Below are 14,812 nucleotides of genomic sequence, written 5' to 3'. Positions count from 1 at the left end.
CTGTCTCACTGTCGTCCGCCATCTTGAAACGGGGCCTCGGCGCCTGCCGCGCCCCCGCACCAAAGCGCGCCGCGATTGGGCGGCGGGCCGCGGGGCATGCCGGGACTGGTAGTCTGCGCGGGCAGGCGGGGGCCGGGCCGCGCCGCGGCCGGGACTACAGTTCCCGTCGGGCTCTGGGGGCGCCCCGGGGCGGGGCTCCGGGGGCCGGAGGGCTCGGCCGCACCGCGGCAGCCGCGCGGGGCCACCCGCCGCGCCGGAGAGCCGCGGCCCGTCTGCCCCGTCGCCCGTTCCCCTGCAGGACCGCGGTGTCGGCGCCGCCACCCGCTTCCTGCCCGAGGGGGCGGGGCGAGCCCAAGGAGGGCGGCGCCGGTTGGCTGGGAGAGGGACCCGTCTTCCCACCAGCCAATAGGCGCGCGGGACCCTGCGCCGCGCTGAAGCCGGTCGGCGGGTGAGTGGGTGAGGGCCCCGTGAGGGGACCCGCTCCGGCCCTCGCACCCCGCGGGCGGCGGCCAGGCCCGGCCCGGCCCGGTGCGGGGGGTCCCTCCGGGGCCTGCCCGGCCCTGGTCCGCCGCCCGGCGTGGCCCGGCCTGACCCGCCCGGCCTGACCGTGTCCCAGGCCCTGGGCAGGAGCTACGGGGACCCGCCGGGTTTGGGGAGGCCGCGGGGTGGCCACGGCCGGGCCTGGGCTCGGGACCGCCAGGAAAGCGCCGTTACTCAGCCAGGGCCCAGCCCGGCAGGGACTGTCAGCACAGCTGGTACCAGCCAAAGGGCCCGGGGGCTGGGGCATGGTGGCAGTTGTGCTCGTGGGTTTTTCCCCACCAGGCTAGCAATGTATTTTATGATTATTTTTTTTTCTCATTGCAGCCCCCTCAAGCCAAACACCAGTCTGTCAGTGTGCCAGGCCCCGTCAGAGTCAAGGATGGGAGCAAGGAGCAGGACTGGGTGTGTAGCATGGCGCTGGAGGATGCCTTTTGGCCCGTGGCACGCTGGGTGGGTGGCTTGAGGCGACTGACTTGTGCTGTGCCCAGAAACCGAAGGAGTCAAGATACAGGGAAAATTTGGGCACCTCAGTCTTTAAAAGCCACTTCCTCATGGCTCTGGGTTACATCTCCCAGGGCACCGTTCCTCACAGCAGGAATAACTGGAGTTTTCCAGCCTGACTAGCCTCTGTGGCTCATGTTTCAGCTTTCCCCCCTGCTTGATTTAGTTGGCACAGACCAAATACACCAACAAATGGTGTATTTGGGGAAAAACTGGTTCTGGCTCCTGCCTGTAACATCTGCAGGAACAGGCTGGACTCTCTACACTTGTGTACAGTTCAAACCCAAGCTTGTTAAATATTTATACCTTGAACTGTGGATCTTATATCTGTACAGGCCCTGTGACAGCACAAGTGTTTTCAAACCCCTTTTGGATGTGGTTTCTAGAGTAACTCTTCCAAGTGCACTTTTACCCCTGCCGTAATTCTCCCAGCAAGCTGCCTGCCTGCAGAGGTATGTACCAGAGGGACAGAAATAGCAGGTTTTTTGGGACCGAGTCCCAGCTGAGGCTGGAGGCCAGAGTGTCGGCCCTCTGTCGGTTCCCTCCCCTGCTTTTTAATGCTCCCTTAATTGCGGTGGTGGTGCCGGGAGCCCCTCGCAGCCAGCCATAAATCAGGGCTGGAGCAGGACAGCCTCAGCCCGAGATAAGCGCTGATTGCCTTCCTCCCTCCTGGCTCGCCACCGCGATAAATGGGGCTGCGATGAGGCCGGGGGGGGGAAGGAGAAAGTGAGACGGGCGCTGTAATCACGTTTGGCGCTTTGCTCCTGCCCTGCTGACGTTTGCCGGCCACTAACGAGTTTAGCAGGGCCCGGGGGGTGAGTGATTTCAGGGGGGTGGCGAGGCGCAGGGCTCCCCACAGCTCTGGCCGTGGGGCCGGTGTGGCCTTGGGGTGCCTGGTTTGGGGGTGCCCAGTGTCCTGGGCTGAGCTGGGGGTGAGCCCATGGGTGGGCTGCGTGCCTGGGTGTTGGCACCCACCCGGGAAAGGCTCCTCAGCCTGGTGCTTGGCCACCAAGTGCCTCCCGTGGGTGCCCCCTGGTACCTGGCCATGGCACCTGCAGACCTGCCTGGGTCCCGCTCCCGGGCAGTCCCCAGCCAACCCCCCTTGGGGACCCGCTGGCAGGACCCGCTGTGTCCATGCCGGTGGCCACCTGGCTCAGCCCGCAGCTGTACCCGGCCGGTGCCTGATGGCTCTGCTCCGCAGGCTGCTGGGTGGCCTCGATAGCTCAATCGATGGCCGTGGAGGGGGCCTGAAGGGCAGCGCCTGTCCGGCCCCAGCAGGGACCCCCTGGCTGAGACCCCTGCACTTGTGACACGGATGCTGCCGCCACATGGGCTCCAAGTGGCCCGCGGGTGCCAGCGGAGGCCCGAGGGCTCTGTGCCGCATCCCCTATCGCCGCTGCATCCCCCCAGCCCCATGTGCTGAGGTCGCCCCTTCTCGCTGCGCCTCCCGCCATCGATCGGGCCGTGTCTGGAGCAGCGGCTCGCCGTGGCCCATCCGTCTCCTCTCACCGAGGGCTGTTTGAGCAGGAGCCGGCCCGGCCGCGCGCAACCCAAATATTTAACTGCTGCAAATTGGCGGCCGGATCAATTCCGCTGCGGCTGCTGGGGGCTCGTGACAGACGGCTGCTCCTCTCCTGTGCATCCCCTCCCCAGCGCACCCTTTCTCCTGCGCACCCCGTTCCTGGAGCACCCCTTCCCTAGGGCATCCCTTCCCCAGTGAAGCCCCTCCCTGGAACACCCCTTCCATGGAGCACCCCACTCCTGGAGCACCCTGTCCTGCTGCACCCCGACCCTGCAGCACCCCCTTCCCAGAGCACCTCCTTCCTTGAAGCACACCCTTCCTCAGAGCCCCCCTTTCCTGGTGCCCCCCCTCCCCAGAATAACCCCTTCACCGGTGCACCCCCTTCCTGGAGCCCCCCTTCCACAGAGCACTCCCTCCTGGTGCACCCTCTCCCCAGTGCACCCCCTCCCTGGAGCACCCCTTTTCTGGTGCACCCCCTTCCCGGAGCACCCCCCCACCCCAGAGCACCCTCTTCTCCAGTGCACCCCTTTTCCTGTGCACCCCTTCCCTGGAGCACCCCCTCCTCAGTGTACACCTTCTCCTGGGCACCCCCTCCCCAGAGCACCCCTTTCCTGGTGCACCCCCTCCCCAGCACCCATCACGGGGCACCCACCGGGCAGGTGGGGGGGTGCAGGTGTCCTGGACCTGGCAGGTCCTCCCTCCGCAGGCACAGGGTGACATCCGCAGTGGGGACTGTCCCCAGGTATGGGCTGGGTGGGGGCCCCAATACCCACGAGGGAGGGACCCCCAGCAGGGACCTGCATGGCCCCTGGTGTCACAGGTGTTCCTGTCCCTGCACGGTCCCTGGGGTGTGGCACGGTGTCACTGTCACTGCACGGCCCCTGGGGTGTCACACCGTGTCATCATGGCTGCACAGTCCCATTCGTGTCACCTGGTGCTGCTGCGCAGCCCTGCGGTATCACACAGTGTCACTGTTGCTCCCTGGGGTGTCACACGGTGTCACTGTCACCGCGCAGTGCACAGGGTGTCATTGTCACCGCGGGGCCGCTGGGTGCCACACAGTGTCACTGCAGCTCCCGTGGGTTGTCACACAGAGTCACCATCAGTGCCTGGTGCACGGGATGTCACACAGCGCTGTGTCACTGCATGGCCCACGGGGTGTCGCTGTCGCCGCGTGGCCCACGGGGTGTCACCGGGTGTTATTGTCACGGCATGGCCTGGGGTGTCACACACTGTCACTGCACAGGGTACACCCCAGTGCCACCCCCTGCACATCCCGTGGGTTGTCACCCAGTGTCACTGCGCATCCCCCAGCTGTGTCACACGCCATCCCTGCCAGCCGTGGGGCGCCCTGGGGACAGCCCCGCAGGTCCCAGCAGCCCAAGTGCCCGCTAATCCCCACCCCACGTCCCCGAGCCTGTCCCCTCTGTCCAGTGGCCCCATGGCTGGACCCGGCTGCCAGGCGAGCAGCCACTTCCCATCACTCACCAGCCCACCCCATCAGCCCAGCTCTAATTAAGTAGCCGTGTTGGCAGCCCTTAATTGCTGCACGGCAGGAGGGTGGCGGCCCTGCCGTGTCCGTAATGAGAGGCAGCGTGATGGGGACAGGGACGGGGGGGATGTGCCGCCCCCACCTTGTCCCCCTGTCTGCAGCTGGGCTCCCCTCACTGGGCAAGCCTGCCGTTGGGCTGGGGGTGCTGGCATGTCCCTGTCCCCGAGGCCAGGTCTAACCCAGCTGGCCAGCTAGCCAATCAGCCTGCTGCTGGCCAGCAGCAAACCCCCTGGGTCAACTGGCCCTCCACCAGCCAACTGGTCAACTGGCCAGCCAATCAACCAGCTAGCCAAACAGCCTGTTGGTCAACTGGCCAGCCAGCCAGCCATCTAGCTAACAAGCCAGCCAGGCAATCAACCAGACAGCTGGCCAGCTAGCCAACCAACCAGCCAGCCAGTCAGTCAACCCACCACCTAGCCTTCTACCAACCAGCCAGCCAGCTGGTTGGCCAGCCAGTCAGCCAAGCAGCTGACCAGTCATCTACCTGCCAGCCAGCCAACCAGCCATCTAGCTGTGCAGCTAGCCAGGCAGGCAACTGGCCGAGGAGCTGCCCAAGCATCCAACTAGCCATCTAGCTATGTGGCTAGCCAGGCAGGCAACTGGCCGACTGGCCAATGAGCTATCCATGCGTCCAACCAGCCAGCTAGCCATCTGGCCACCAGCCAGCTACCCAAAGAGCCAGCCAGCCCACCAGCCAGTGGGCAGGCAGCCAAACAGGAGCACCATCTGCCCCTGTCGTGGCGGGTGCTGGGACCCGCCTCGCCCTTGCCTCTGTCCTGCAGCCCTGTCCCCAGGTGTCCCTCATCTCCTGGGCTGGGTGTTGAGTGGCACGTCCCTGCCACCCCGCTGAGCCCTGACACACTCATCACAGCAAGCGGGGCACCGGACACCTCCCAGCCCAGCCAGAGGCACCTCCAGCCCTCCAGCCCTGGAGGGTTTGACCCCTTTTCTCCCCAGCCTGGCACCAAGAGGCAGGTGTTGGCTCCTGCCGGGACCATCTCCACCTCAGGATGGGTCCATGGGGCCGCGCTGACCTGTGCTGGCGCCACCTCTCCCCGGGCACAAACAGCCTGGAAAACTCCTTGGGAATGCCTCCTTTTAATGATCTGCCTCCTGGCGAGGCGGCCGTGGTGCCCTGTCTCAGGGATGGAGGGGACGCGGGGCTGGAGGCTGTGTGGCTGGAGGGGCTGGTGTCCTCCCTTGAGAGCGGGGCACAGCCTGCACAGGAGGGGCCACCGGGTCCTGCCGGGGGGGGCTACTGGATGCAGGAATGGATGGATGGATGGATGGATGGATGGATGGAAGGATGGATGGATGGATGGATGGATGGAAGGATGGATGGAAGGATGGATGGATGGATGGATGGATGGATGGATGGATGGATGGATGGATGGAAGGATGGAAGGATGGATGGAAGGATGGATGGATGGATGGATGGATGGATGGATGGATGGAAGGATGGATGGAAGGATGGATGGATGGAAGGATGGATGGATGGATGGATGGAAGGATGGAAGGATGGATGGAAGGATGGATGGATGGATGGATGGATGGATGGATGGAAGGATGGATGGAAGGATGGATGGATGGAAGGATGGATGGATGGATGGAAGGATGGAAGGATGGATGGAAGGATGGATGGATGGAAGGATGGATGGAAGGATGGATGGATGGAAGGATGGATGGATGGATGGAAGGATGGATGGATGGATGGAAGGATGGAAGGATGGATGGATGGATGGATGGATGGATGGATGGATGGATGGATGGAAGGATGGATGGATGGATGGAAGGATGGATGGAAGGATGGATGGATGGAAGGATGGATGGATGGATGGAAGGATGGATGGATGGAAGGATGGATGGATGGATGGATGGATGGATGGATGGATGGAAGGATGGATGGAATGATGGGTGGATGCCATCAAGGCAGTGGGAACCAGCAGGGGAAGCCCCAGGTGGGAGCTCAGCGGACCTGGCCGCCTTCCCAGCAATGCCCCAGCCTGTGCAGCCCAGGCTCCCATTGCCCTGGGGGGTCCTGCCCACCCCGGCCAGGGGCTGAGGGCCCAGCCCTGCCCTCACTGCCCACAGCTGGGTGTCTCCCTCCCACAGCCCCTCCTGGGCCCCACCCTGAGGACACGGCATGATTTTGCAGGACAGCACCCAAAATCATCAGGGACAGCTTGCCAACACCAGCTCCCTCCCTAAGCTCGTCCGTGTGGGCCAACGTCGGGTTCGTTAGTTATTTCAGGCTCTGAGTCCTAATTACTGTTGCTCAGCAGGGGCTGGGCAGCAGGTGCCAGGGTGCCACCCGGGCACAGTGTCCCCAAGACACCATGTCCCCCCCAGCGATGTGTGGTCCTACGGGCAGCATCTGTGGCGCAGCTGCAGAGCAGGTCCCGCCCTGCCACAGTGTTGGGATGGGAAACTGAGGCACGGAGCAGCGCTGAGCCCTACGAAAGCCCCTGGCCTGGCCTGGCTGCCCTCACCCTTTCCCAAATCCCCTTAATGAGCTCCCCAGTGAGCAGCAGGCAGGGAGGGGGGGAACATCCACCCCCCAGGCTGAACCTGTGCCCCGCAGCATCGATCAGGGCCCCCCGGCATCGCCCACTCACCTCCCCGCGTCACACTGCCAGAGCAAACAGCCGGGGGCTCGGCTGCGCATCGATTCTGTGAGAGCTGCTGTTTGCTCAACATTTGCAGAGGAACAACAGCGGCTGGCGTCGAGCAGAGCCGCCGCCGCAGCCGCAGCCACTGCAGCCCCCGCTGCCACTGCAGCCACTGCTGTCACCTCCAAGCTGTGTCCCTTGTCCCCCTCCTGCTATCACAAATGTGGCCCTTTGCAGATTTGCCATCAGTTGTCTGTCCCCAGGTGGACAGAGCTGGCTCAGAGCCGGTTTGGGGGGCTGCGCTGCACCCCCTCCCTCTACTGGGGTTGGGGACAGGGACAGGGACCGCCTTGGGGCCTCCAGCCAGGGTCACCTGGGGGTGTTGTCCCCATCCATAGGGTGCTGCTGCCCCAGGGTGGTGGTGAAGCCGTCACGGCTCTGTAGCCAGGCTGTAGGGACATGGCCGGGGACGTGGTAGCCTGGGGTGGTGGACCTGTCATTGGTACACAGTGGACTGTGGCAGTAAGGTGGCCTGGGACTGGGACATGATGGCTTGGGGGGGGGGGGGAAGGAGACCTGGGATGGCGGCCGTGCCATGGGGATGTGTCGGCCCCTGGTGTTGAGATGTTACGGTCCGCTGGCCATGCCGTGGCGACGTTCCGGCCCCGGGTGGTAAAAAGTTCCGGGCCACAGGCCGTGCCGTGGCGACGTGCTGGCCCCGGGAGGTGGGATGTTCCGGTCCGCTGGCCGTGCCGTGGCGACGTGTCGCCCCAGGGGGCTGAGATGTTCCGGTCTGCTGGCCGTGCCGTCGCGACGTGCCGTTCCTGGGTGGTGGTGAGATGTTCCGGTCCGCTGGCCGTGCCGTGGCGACGTTCCGGTACCGGGTGGTGAGATGTTCCGGGCCACTGGCCATGCCGTGGCGACGTGCCGACCCAGGGGGGTGAGATGTTCCTGTCCGCTGGCTGTGCCGTGGCGACGTGTCAGTCCCGGCTGGTGAGATGTTCCGGTCCGCTGGCTGTGCCATGGCGACGTGCCGGCCCCGGGTGGTGAGATGTTCCGGTGGGCTGGCCGTGCCGTGGCGACGTGCTGGTCCCGGGTGGTGAGATGTTCCGGGCCGCTGGCCGTGCCGTGGCGACGTTCCGGTACCGGGTGGTGAGATGTTCCGGGCCACTGGCCATGCCGTGGCGACGTGCCGACCCAGGGGGGTGAGATGTTCCTGTCCGCTGGCCGTGCTGTGGCGACGTGCCGGCCCGGGGTGGTGAGATACTCCAGGCCGCTGGCCGTGCCGTGGCGACGTTCCGGCCATGGGTGGTAAGAAGTTCCGGGCCGCTGGCCGTGCCGTGGCGACGTACTGGCCCCGGGTGGTGAGATATTCCGGTCTGCTGGCCGTGCCGTGGCGACGTGCCAGTCCCGGGTGGTGAGATGTTCCGGTCCGCTGGCCGTGCCGTGGCGACGTGCCGGTCCCGGGTGGTGAGATGTTCCGGGCCGCTGGCCGTGCCGTGGCGACGTGCCGGTCCCGGGTGGTGAGATGTTCCGGGCCGCTGGCCGTGCCGTAGCGACGTGCCGGCCCCGGGTGGTGAGATGTTCCGGTCTGCTGGACGTGCCGTGGCGACGTGCCGGTCCCGGCTGCTGAGATATTCCGGTCCGCTGGACGTGCCGTAGCGACGTGCCGGCCCCGGGTGGTGAGATGTTCCGGTCCGCTGGCCGTGCCGTTGCGACGTGCCGGTCCCAGGTGGTGAGATATTCCGGGCCGCTGGCCGTGCCGTGGCGACGTTCCCGCCCCTGGTGGTAAGTTCCGTGCCGCTAGCCATGCCGTGGCGACGTGCTGGCCCCGGGAGGTGGGATGTTCCGGTCCGCTGGCCGTGCCGTGGCGACGTGCCAGTCCCGGGTGGTGAGATGTTCCGGGCCGCTGGCCGTGCCGTGGCGGCGTGCCGGCCCCGGGTGGTGAGATGTTCCGGGCCGCTGGCCGTACCGTGGCGACGTGCCGGTCCCGGCTGGTGAGATGTTCCGGTCTGCTGGACGTGCCGTGGCAACGTGCCAGCCCCGGTTGGTGAGATGTTCCGGGCCGCTGGCCATACCGTGGCGACATGCCAGTCCCGGGTGGTGAGATGTTCCGGACCGCTGGCCGTGCCGTGGCGACGTGCCGGTCCCGGGTGGTGAGATGTTCCGGTCCGCTGGCCGTGCGGTGGCGACGTGCCTACCCTGGGTGGTAAGATGTTCCGGTCCGCTGGCCGTGCCGTTGCGACGTTCCGGACCCCGGGGGGTGATATATTCCGGTCTGCTGGCCGTGCCGTGGCGACGTGCCGGCCCCGGGTGGTGAGATGTTCCGGGCCGCTGGCCGTGCCGTGGCGAAGTGCTGGCCCCGGGAAGTGGGATGTTCCGGTCCGCTGGCCGTGCTGTGGCGACGTGCCGGTCCCGGGTGGTGAGATGTTCCGGGCCGCTGGCCGTGCCGTGGCGACGTGCCGGCCCCGGGTGGTGAGATGTTCCGGTCCGCTGGCCGTGCCGTGGCGACGTTCCGGCCCCGGGTGGTAAGTTCCGGGCCGCTGTCCGTGCCGTGGCGACGTGCTGGTCCCGGGAGGTGGGATGTTCCGTTCCGCTGGCCGTGCCGTGGCGACGTGGTTGCCCATGGTGGTGAGATGTTTCGGTCCGCTGGCCGTGCCGTGGCGACGTGTCGCCCCAGGGGGCTGAGATGTTCCTGTCCGCTGGCTGTGCCGTGGCGACGTGCCGGCCCCGGGTGCTGAGATGTTCCGGGCCGCTGGCCGTGCCGTGGCGACGTGCCGGTCCCGGGTGGTGAGATCTTCCGGGCCGCTGGCCGTGCCGTGGCAACGTGCCGGCCCCGGGGGGTGAGATATTCCGGGCCGCTGGCCGTGCCGTGGCGACGTGCCGGCCCGGGGTGGTGAGATGTTCCGGTCCGCTGGCCGTGCCGTGGCGACGTTCCGGCCCCGGGTGGTAAGTTCCGGGCCGCTGGCCGTGCCGTGGCGACGTGCCGGTCCCAGGTGGTGAGATGTTCCGGTCCGCTGGCCGTGCGGTGGCGACGTGCCGACCCCGGGTGGTGAGATGTTTCGGGCCGCTGGCCGTACCGTGGCGACGTGCCTGTCCCGGCTGGTGAGATATTCCGGTCCGCTGGACGTGCCGTAGCGACATGCCGGCCCCGGGTGGTGAGATGTTCCGGTCCGCTGGCCGTGGCGTGGCGACGAGCCGGTCCCAGGTAGTGAGATGTTCCGGGCCGCTGGCCGTGCCGTGGCGACGTGCCAGTCCCGGGTGGTGAGATGTTCCGGGCCGCTGGCCGTGCCTTGGCGACGTGCCAGTCCCGGGTGGTGCGATGTTCCGGGCCGCTGGCCGTGCCGTGGCGACGTGCCGACCCCGGGTGGTGAGATGTTCCGGGCCGCTGGACGTGCCGGGGCGACGTGCCTGCCCCGGGGGGTGAGATATTCCGGTCCGCTGGCTGTGCCGTGGCGACGTACCGGCCCCGGGGGGTGAGATGTTCCGGGCCGCTGGACGTGCCGTGGAGACGTGCCGGCCCCGGGTGGTGAGGTGTTATAGGCCGCTGGCCGTGCCGTGGCGACGTGCCGGCCCCGGGTGGTGAGATGTTCCGGGCCGCTGGCCGAGCCGTGGCGACGTGCCGGTCCCGGCTGGTGAGATATTCCGGTCCGCTGGACGTACCGTAGCGACGTGCCGGCCCAGGGTGGTGAGATGTTCCGGTCCGCTGGCCGTGCCGTGGCGGCGTGCCGGCCCCGGGTGGTGAGATGTTCCGGGCCGCTGGCCGTGCCGTGGCGACGTTCCGGCCCCGGGTGGTAAGTTCCGGGCCGCTGGCCGTGCCGTGGCGACGTGCTGGCTCCGGGAGGTGGGATGTTCCGGTCCGCTGGCCGTACCGTGGCGACATGCCGGTCCCGGCTGCTGAGATATTCCGGTCCGCTGGCCGTGCCGTAGCGACGTGCCGGCCCCGGGTGGTGAGATGTTCTGGTCCGCTGGCCGTGCGGTGGCAACGTGCCGACCCCGGGTGGTGAGATGTTCCGGGCCGCTGGCCGTGCCGTGGCGACGTGCCGGTCCCGGCTGCTGAGATATTCCGGTCCGATGGACGTGCCGTAGCGACGTGCCGGCCCCGGGTGGTGAGATGTTCCGGTCCGCTGGCCGTGCCGTGGCGACGTTCCGGCCCCGGGTGGTAAGTTCCGGGCCGCTGTCCGTGCCGTGGCGACGTGCTGGTCCCGGGAGGTGGGATGTTCCGGGCCGCTGGCCGTGCCGTGGCGACGTGCCGGCCCCGGGGGGTGAGATATTCCGGGCCGCTGGCTGTGCCGTGGCGACGTACCGGCCCCGGAGGGTGAGATGTTCCGGGCCGCTGGCTGTGCCGTGGAGACGTGCCGGCCCCGGGTGGTGAGTTGTTACAGGCCGCTGGCCGTGCCGTGGCGACGTGCCGGCCCCGGTTAGTGAGATGTTCCGGTCCGCTGGCCGTGCCGTTGCGACGTTCCCGCCCCGGGGGGTGATATGTTCCGGTCCGCTGGCCGTGCCGTGGCAACGTGCTGGCCCTGGGAGGTGGGAAGTTCCGGTCAGCTGGCCGTGCCGTGGCGACGTGCCGGTCCCGGGTGGTGAGATGTTCCGGGCCGCTGGCCGTGCCGTGGCGACGTGCCGGTCCCGGGTGGTGAGATGTTCCGGGCCGCTGGCCGTACCGTGGCGACGTGCCGGTCTTGGCTGGTGAGATGTTCCGGTCCGCTGGACGTGCCGTGGCAACGTGCCAGTCCCGGGTGGTGAGATGTTCCGGGCCGCTGGCCGTGCCGTGGCGACATGCCAGTCCCGGGTGGTGAGATGTTCCGGTCCGCTGGCCGTGCGGTGGCGACGTGCCGACCCCGGGAGGTGAGATGTTCCGGGCCGCTGGCCGTGCCGTGGCGACGTGCCTGTCCCGGCTGGTGAGATATTCCGGTCCGCTGGACGTGCCGTAGCGACGTGCCGGCCCCGGGTGGTGAGATGTTCCGGTCCGCTGGCCGTGCCGTGGCGACGTGCCGGCCCAGGGTGGTGAGATATTCCGGGCCTCTGGCCGTGCCTTGGCGAAGTGCTGGCCCCGGGAGGTGGGATGTTCCGGTCCGCTGGCCGTGCCGTGGCGACGTGCCGGCCCAGGGTGGTGAGATGTTCCTGTCTGCTGGCCGTGCCTTGGCGACGTGCCGTTCCCGGCTGGTGAGATGTTCCGGTCCGCTGGCCGTGCCGTGGCAACGTGCCGGTCCCGGATCGTGAGATATTCCGGGCCGCTGGCCGTACCGTGGCGACGTGCCGGCCCCGGGTGGTGAGATGTTCAATTCCGTTGGCCGTGCCGTGGCGACGTGCCGGCCCCGGGTGGTGAGATGTTCCGGGCCGCTGGCCGTGCCGTGGCGACGTGCCGGTCCCAGGTGGTGAGATATTCCGGGCCGCTGGCCGTGCCGTGGCGACGTGCTAGTCCCGGGTGGTGAGATATTCCGGGCCGCTAGCCGTGCCGTGGCGACGTTCCGGCCCCGGGTGGTGAGATGTTCAATTCCGGTGGCCGTGCCGTGGCGACGAGCCGGACCTGGGGTGTGAGATGTTCCGGGCCGCTGGCCGTGCCGTGGCGACTTGCCGGCCCCGGGTGGTGAGATGTTCCGGTCCGCTGGCCGTGCCGTGGCGACTTGCCAGTCCCTGGTGGTGAGATGTTCCGGGCCGCTGGCCGTGCCGTGGCGACGTGCCGGTCCCGGGTGGTGAGATGTTCCGGTCCGCTGGACGTGCCGTGGCGACGTACCGGCCCCGGGTGGTGAGATGTTCCGGTCCGCTGGCCGTGCAGTGGCAACGTGCCGGTCCCGGGTGGTGAGATGTTCCGGGCCGCTGGCCGTGCCGTGGCGACGTGCTGGTCCCGGGTGGTGAGATGTTCCGGGCCGCTGGCCGTACCGTGTCGACGTGCTGGCCCTGGGAGTTGAGATGTTCCGGTCCGGTGGCCGTGCCTTGGCGACGTGCCGGCCCCGGGGTGTGAGATATTCCAGGCCGCTGGCCGTGCCTTGGCGACGTGCCGGCCCCGGGGTGTGAGATGTTCCAGGCCGCTGGCCGTGCCGTGGCGACGTGCCGGCCCCGGCTGGTGAGATATTCCGGGCCACTGGCCGTGCCGTGGCGACGTGCCAGTCCCGGGTGGTGAGATGTTCCGGGCCGCTGGCCGTGCCGTGGCGACGTGCCGGTCCCGGCGCATGAGATATTCCGGGCCGCTGGCTGTGCCGTGGCGACGTGCCGGTCCCGGGTGGTGAGATGTTCCGGGCCGCTGGCCGTGCCGTGGCGACGTGCCGGTCACGGGTGGTGAGATGTTCCGTTCCTCTGGCCGTGCTGTGGCGACGTGCCGGTCCCGGGTGGTGAGATGTTCCGGGCCGCTGGCCGTGCCGTGGCGACGTGCCGGTCCCAGGTGGTGAGATATTCCGGGCCGCTGGCCGTGCCGTGGTGACATGCCAGTCCCGGGTGGTGAGATGTTCCGGGCCGCTGGCCGTGCCGTGGCGACGTGCCGGTCCCGGGTTGTGAGATGTTCCGGGCCGCTGGCCGTGCCGTGGCGACGTGCCGGCCCCGGATGGTGAGATGTTCCAGTCTGCTGGCCGTGCCGTGGCGACGTGCCGGCCCCGGCTGCTGAGATATTCCGGGCCGCTGGCCGTGCCGTGGCAACGTACTGGCCCCGGGAGGTGGGATGGTCCTGTCCGCTGGCCGTGCCGTGGCGACGTGGTTGCCCATGGTGGTGAGATGTTTCGGTCCGCTGGCCATGCCGTGGCGACGTGTCGCCCCAGGGGGCTGAGATGTTCCTGTCCGCTGGCCGTGCCGTGGCGACGTGCCGGCCCCGAGTGCTGAGATGTTCCGGTCTGCTGGCCGTGCGGTGGCGACTTGCCGGTCCTGGGTGCTGAGATGTTCCTGTCCGCTGGCCGTGCCGTGGCGACGTGCCGGTCCCGGGTGGTGGTGAGATGTTCCGGTCCGCTGGCCGTGCCGTGGCGACGTGCCGGTCCCGGGTGGTGAGATGTTCCGGGACGCTGGCCGTGCCGTGGCGACGTTTCGGCCCTGGGGGGTGAGATATTCCGGGCCGCTGGCCGTGCCGTGGCGACGTGCCGGTCCCGGGTGGTGAGATGTTCCGTGCCGCTGGCTGTGCCGTAGCGACGTGCCGGCCCAGGGGGGCGAGATGTTCCGGTCTGCTGGCCGTGCCGTGGCGACGTGCCGGCCCAGGGGGGCGAGATGTTCCCGTCCTCTGGCCATGCCATGGCAACGTGCCGGCCCAGGGTGGTGAGATGTTCCCGTCCACTGGCCTCTGTTCCTGGGGTGCCCCATCCAACTCCCAGCCCCAAAGTGCACCCCAGGGGTGCCCCATCCTTCCTCCAGTAGCAGTTTTGGGCTCCGGGTGCACCCCCGGGGTGCCCCATCTTGATCCCATGCCCAGAGATGCTCCCCCGGGTACCCCGTCCCTCTCCCAGCACTGGGGGCACACGCTGCCACCACAGCCAGGCTGCCCTGCCATGTCCCCAAGGGTCCCCTTGGTCCTTTCCTTGGCCCCACAGACGTGCCCTGTCATGCCTCTGGGGTGCCTTGGGGTGTCCCCACAGTGTCCCCAGGGTGTCCTGCCCTCCCCGGCGGGGACAAGGCTCCTCCACAGGGGACAGTCCCTGGAGGGGGCAGCTTCTGCCCCAATTGTGGGGTGCAGCCCCCCCGGCCCAGAGCCAGTCCTGCTGCCGCTGGGTGAGGAGACATGTCCTCATCCCGTCCGGGCTGCGAGGGGACACCATGGGGGGACACCCCGAGGCTGGCTCCGTCCCTGTCCCCCGCCCCACTCCGGCATCCCCCCCAGACCCCGTCCATCTGAAAATCCTCCCAATCCCGAGACCCTCCATCCCCGCTGTTTTCGGGTGATGTCCATAGCGCTGCCCCTTTCTCACACTGTGTCCCCCCCAGCCATGACCTGAGGCCCAAGACGTAGTCGTGACCCCCAAAACGTCACCTGAGCTCAGTTCCCTTGGGTGTCACCACAACCGGCATCCTCACCGGGATTCATCCCACCCCGCTCCCACTTCCCGTCTTCTCCCGGCATCCAGCCCTGTGGTGCATCCTTATCCTGAGGATGTACGACACCAAATGAACCCA

At 67.9% G+C, this 14,812-nt stretch overlaps 1 long non-coding RNA gene across 1 annotated transcript; it reads left to right on the top strand.

Moving 5' to 3' along the window:
* Positions 1-146: 146 nt before the first annotated feature.
* On the top strand, positions 147-1,408 carry LOC141965142 (uncharacterized). The gene is made up of 3 exons (XR_012634429.1): positions 147-448; positions 865-942; positions 1,377-1,408. It is a non-coding gene; the product is annotated as an uncharacterized LOC141965142 (long non-coding RNA).
* Positions 1,409-14,812: the final 13,404 nt, after the last annotated feature.

Source organism: Athene noctua, chromosome 12 (assembly GCF_965140245.1).
Source record: "Athene noctua chromosome 12, bAthNoc1.hap1.1, whole genome shotgun sequence".
Taxonomy (NCBI): domain Eukaryota; kingdom Metazoa; phylum Chordata; class Aves; order Strigiformes; family Strigidae; genus Athene; species Athene noctua.
This window is presented reverse-complemented; position numbering and strand designations above follow the sequence as displayed.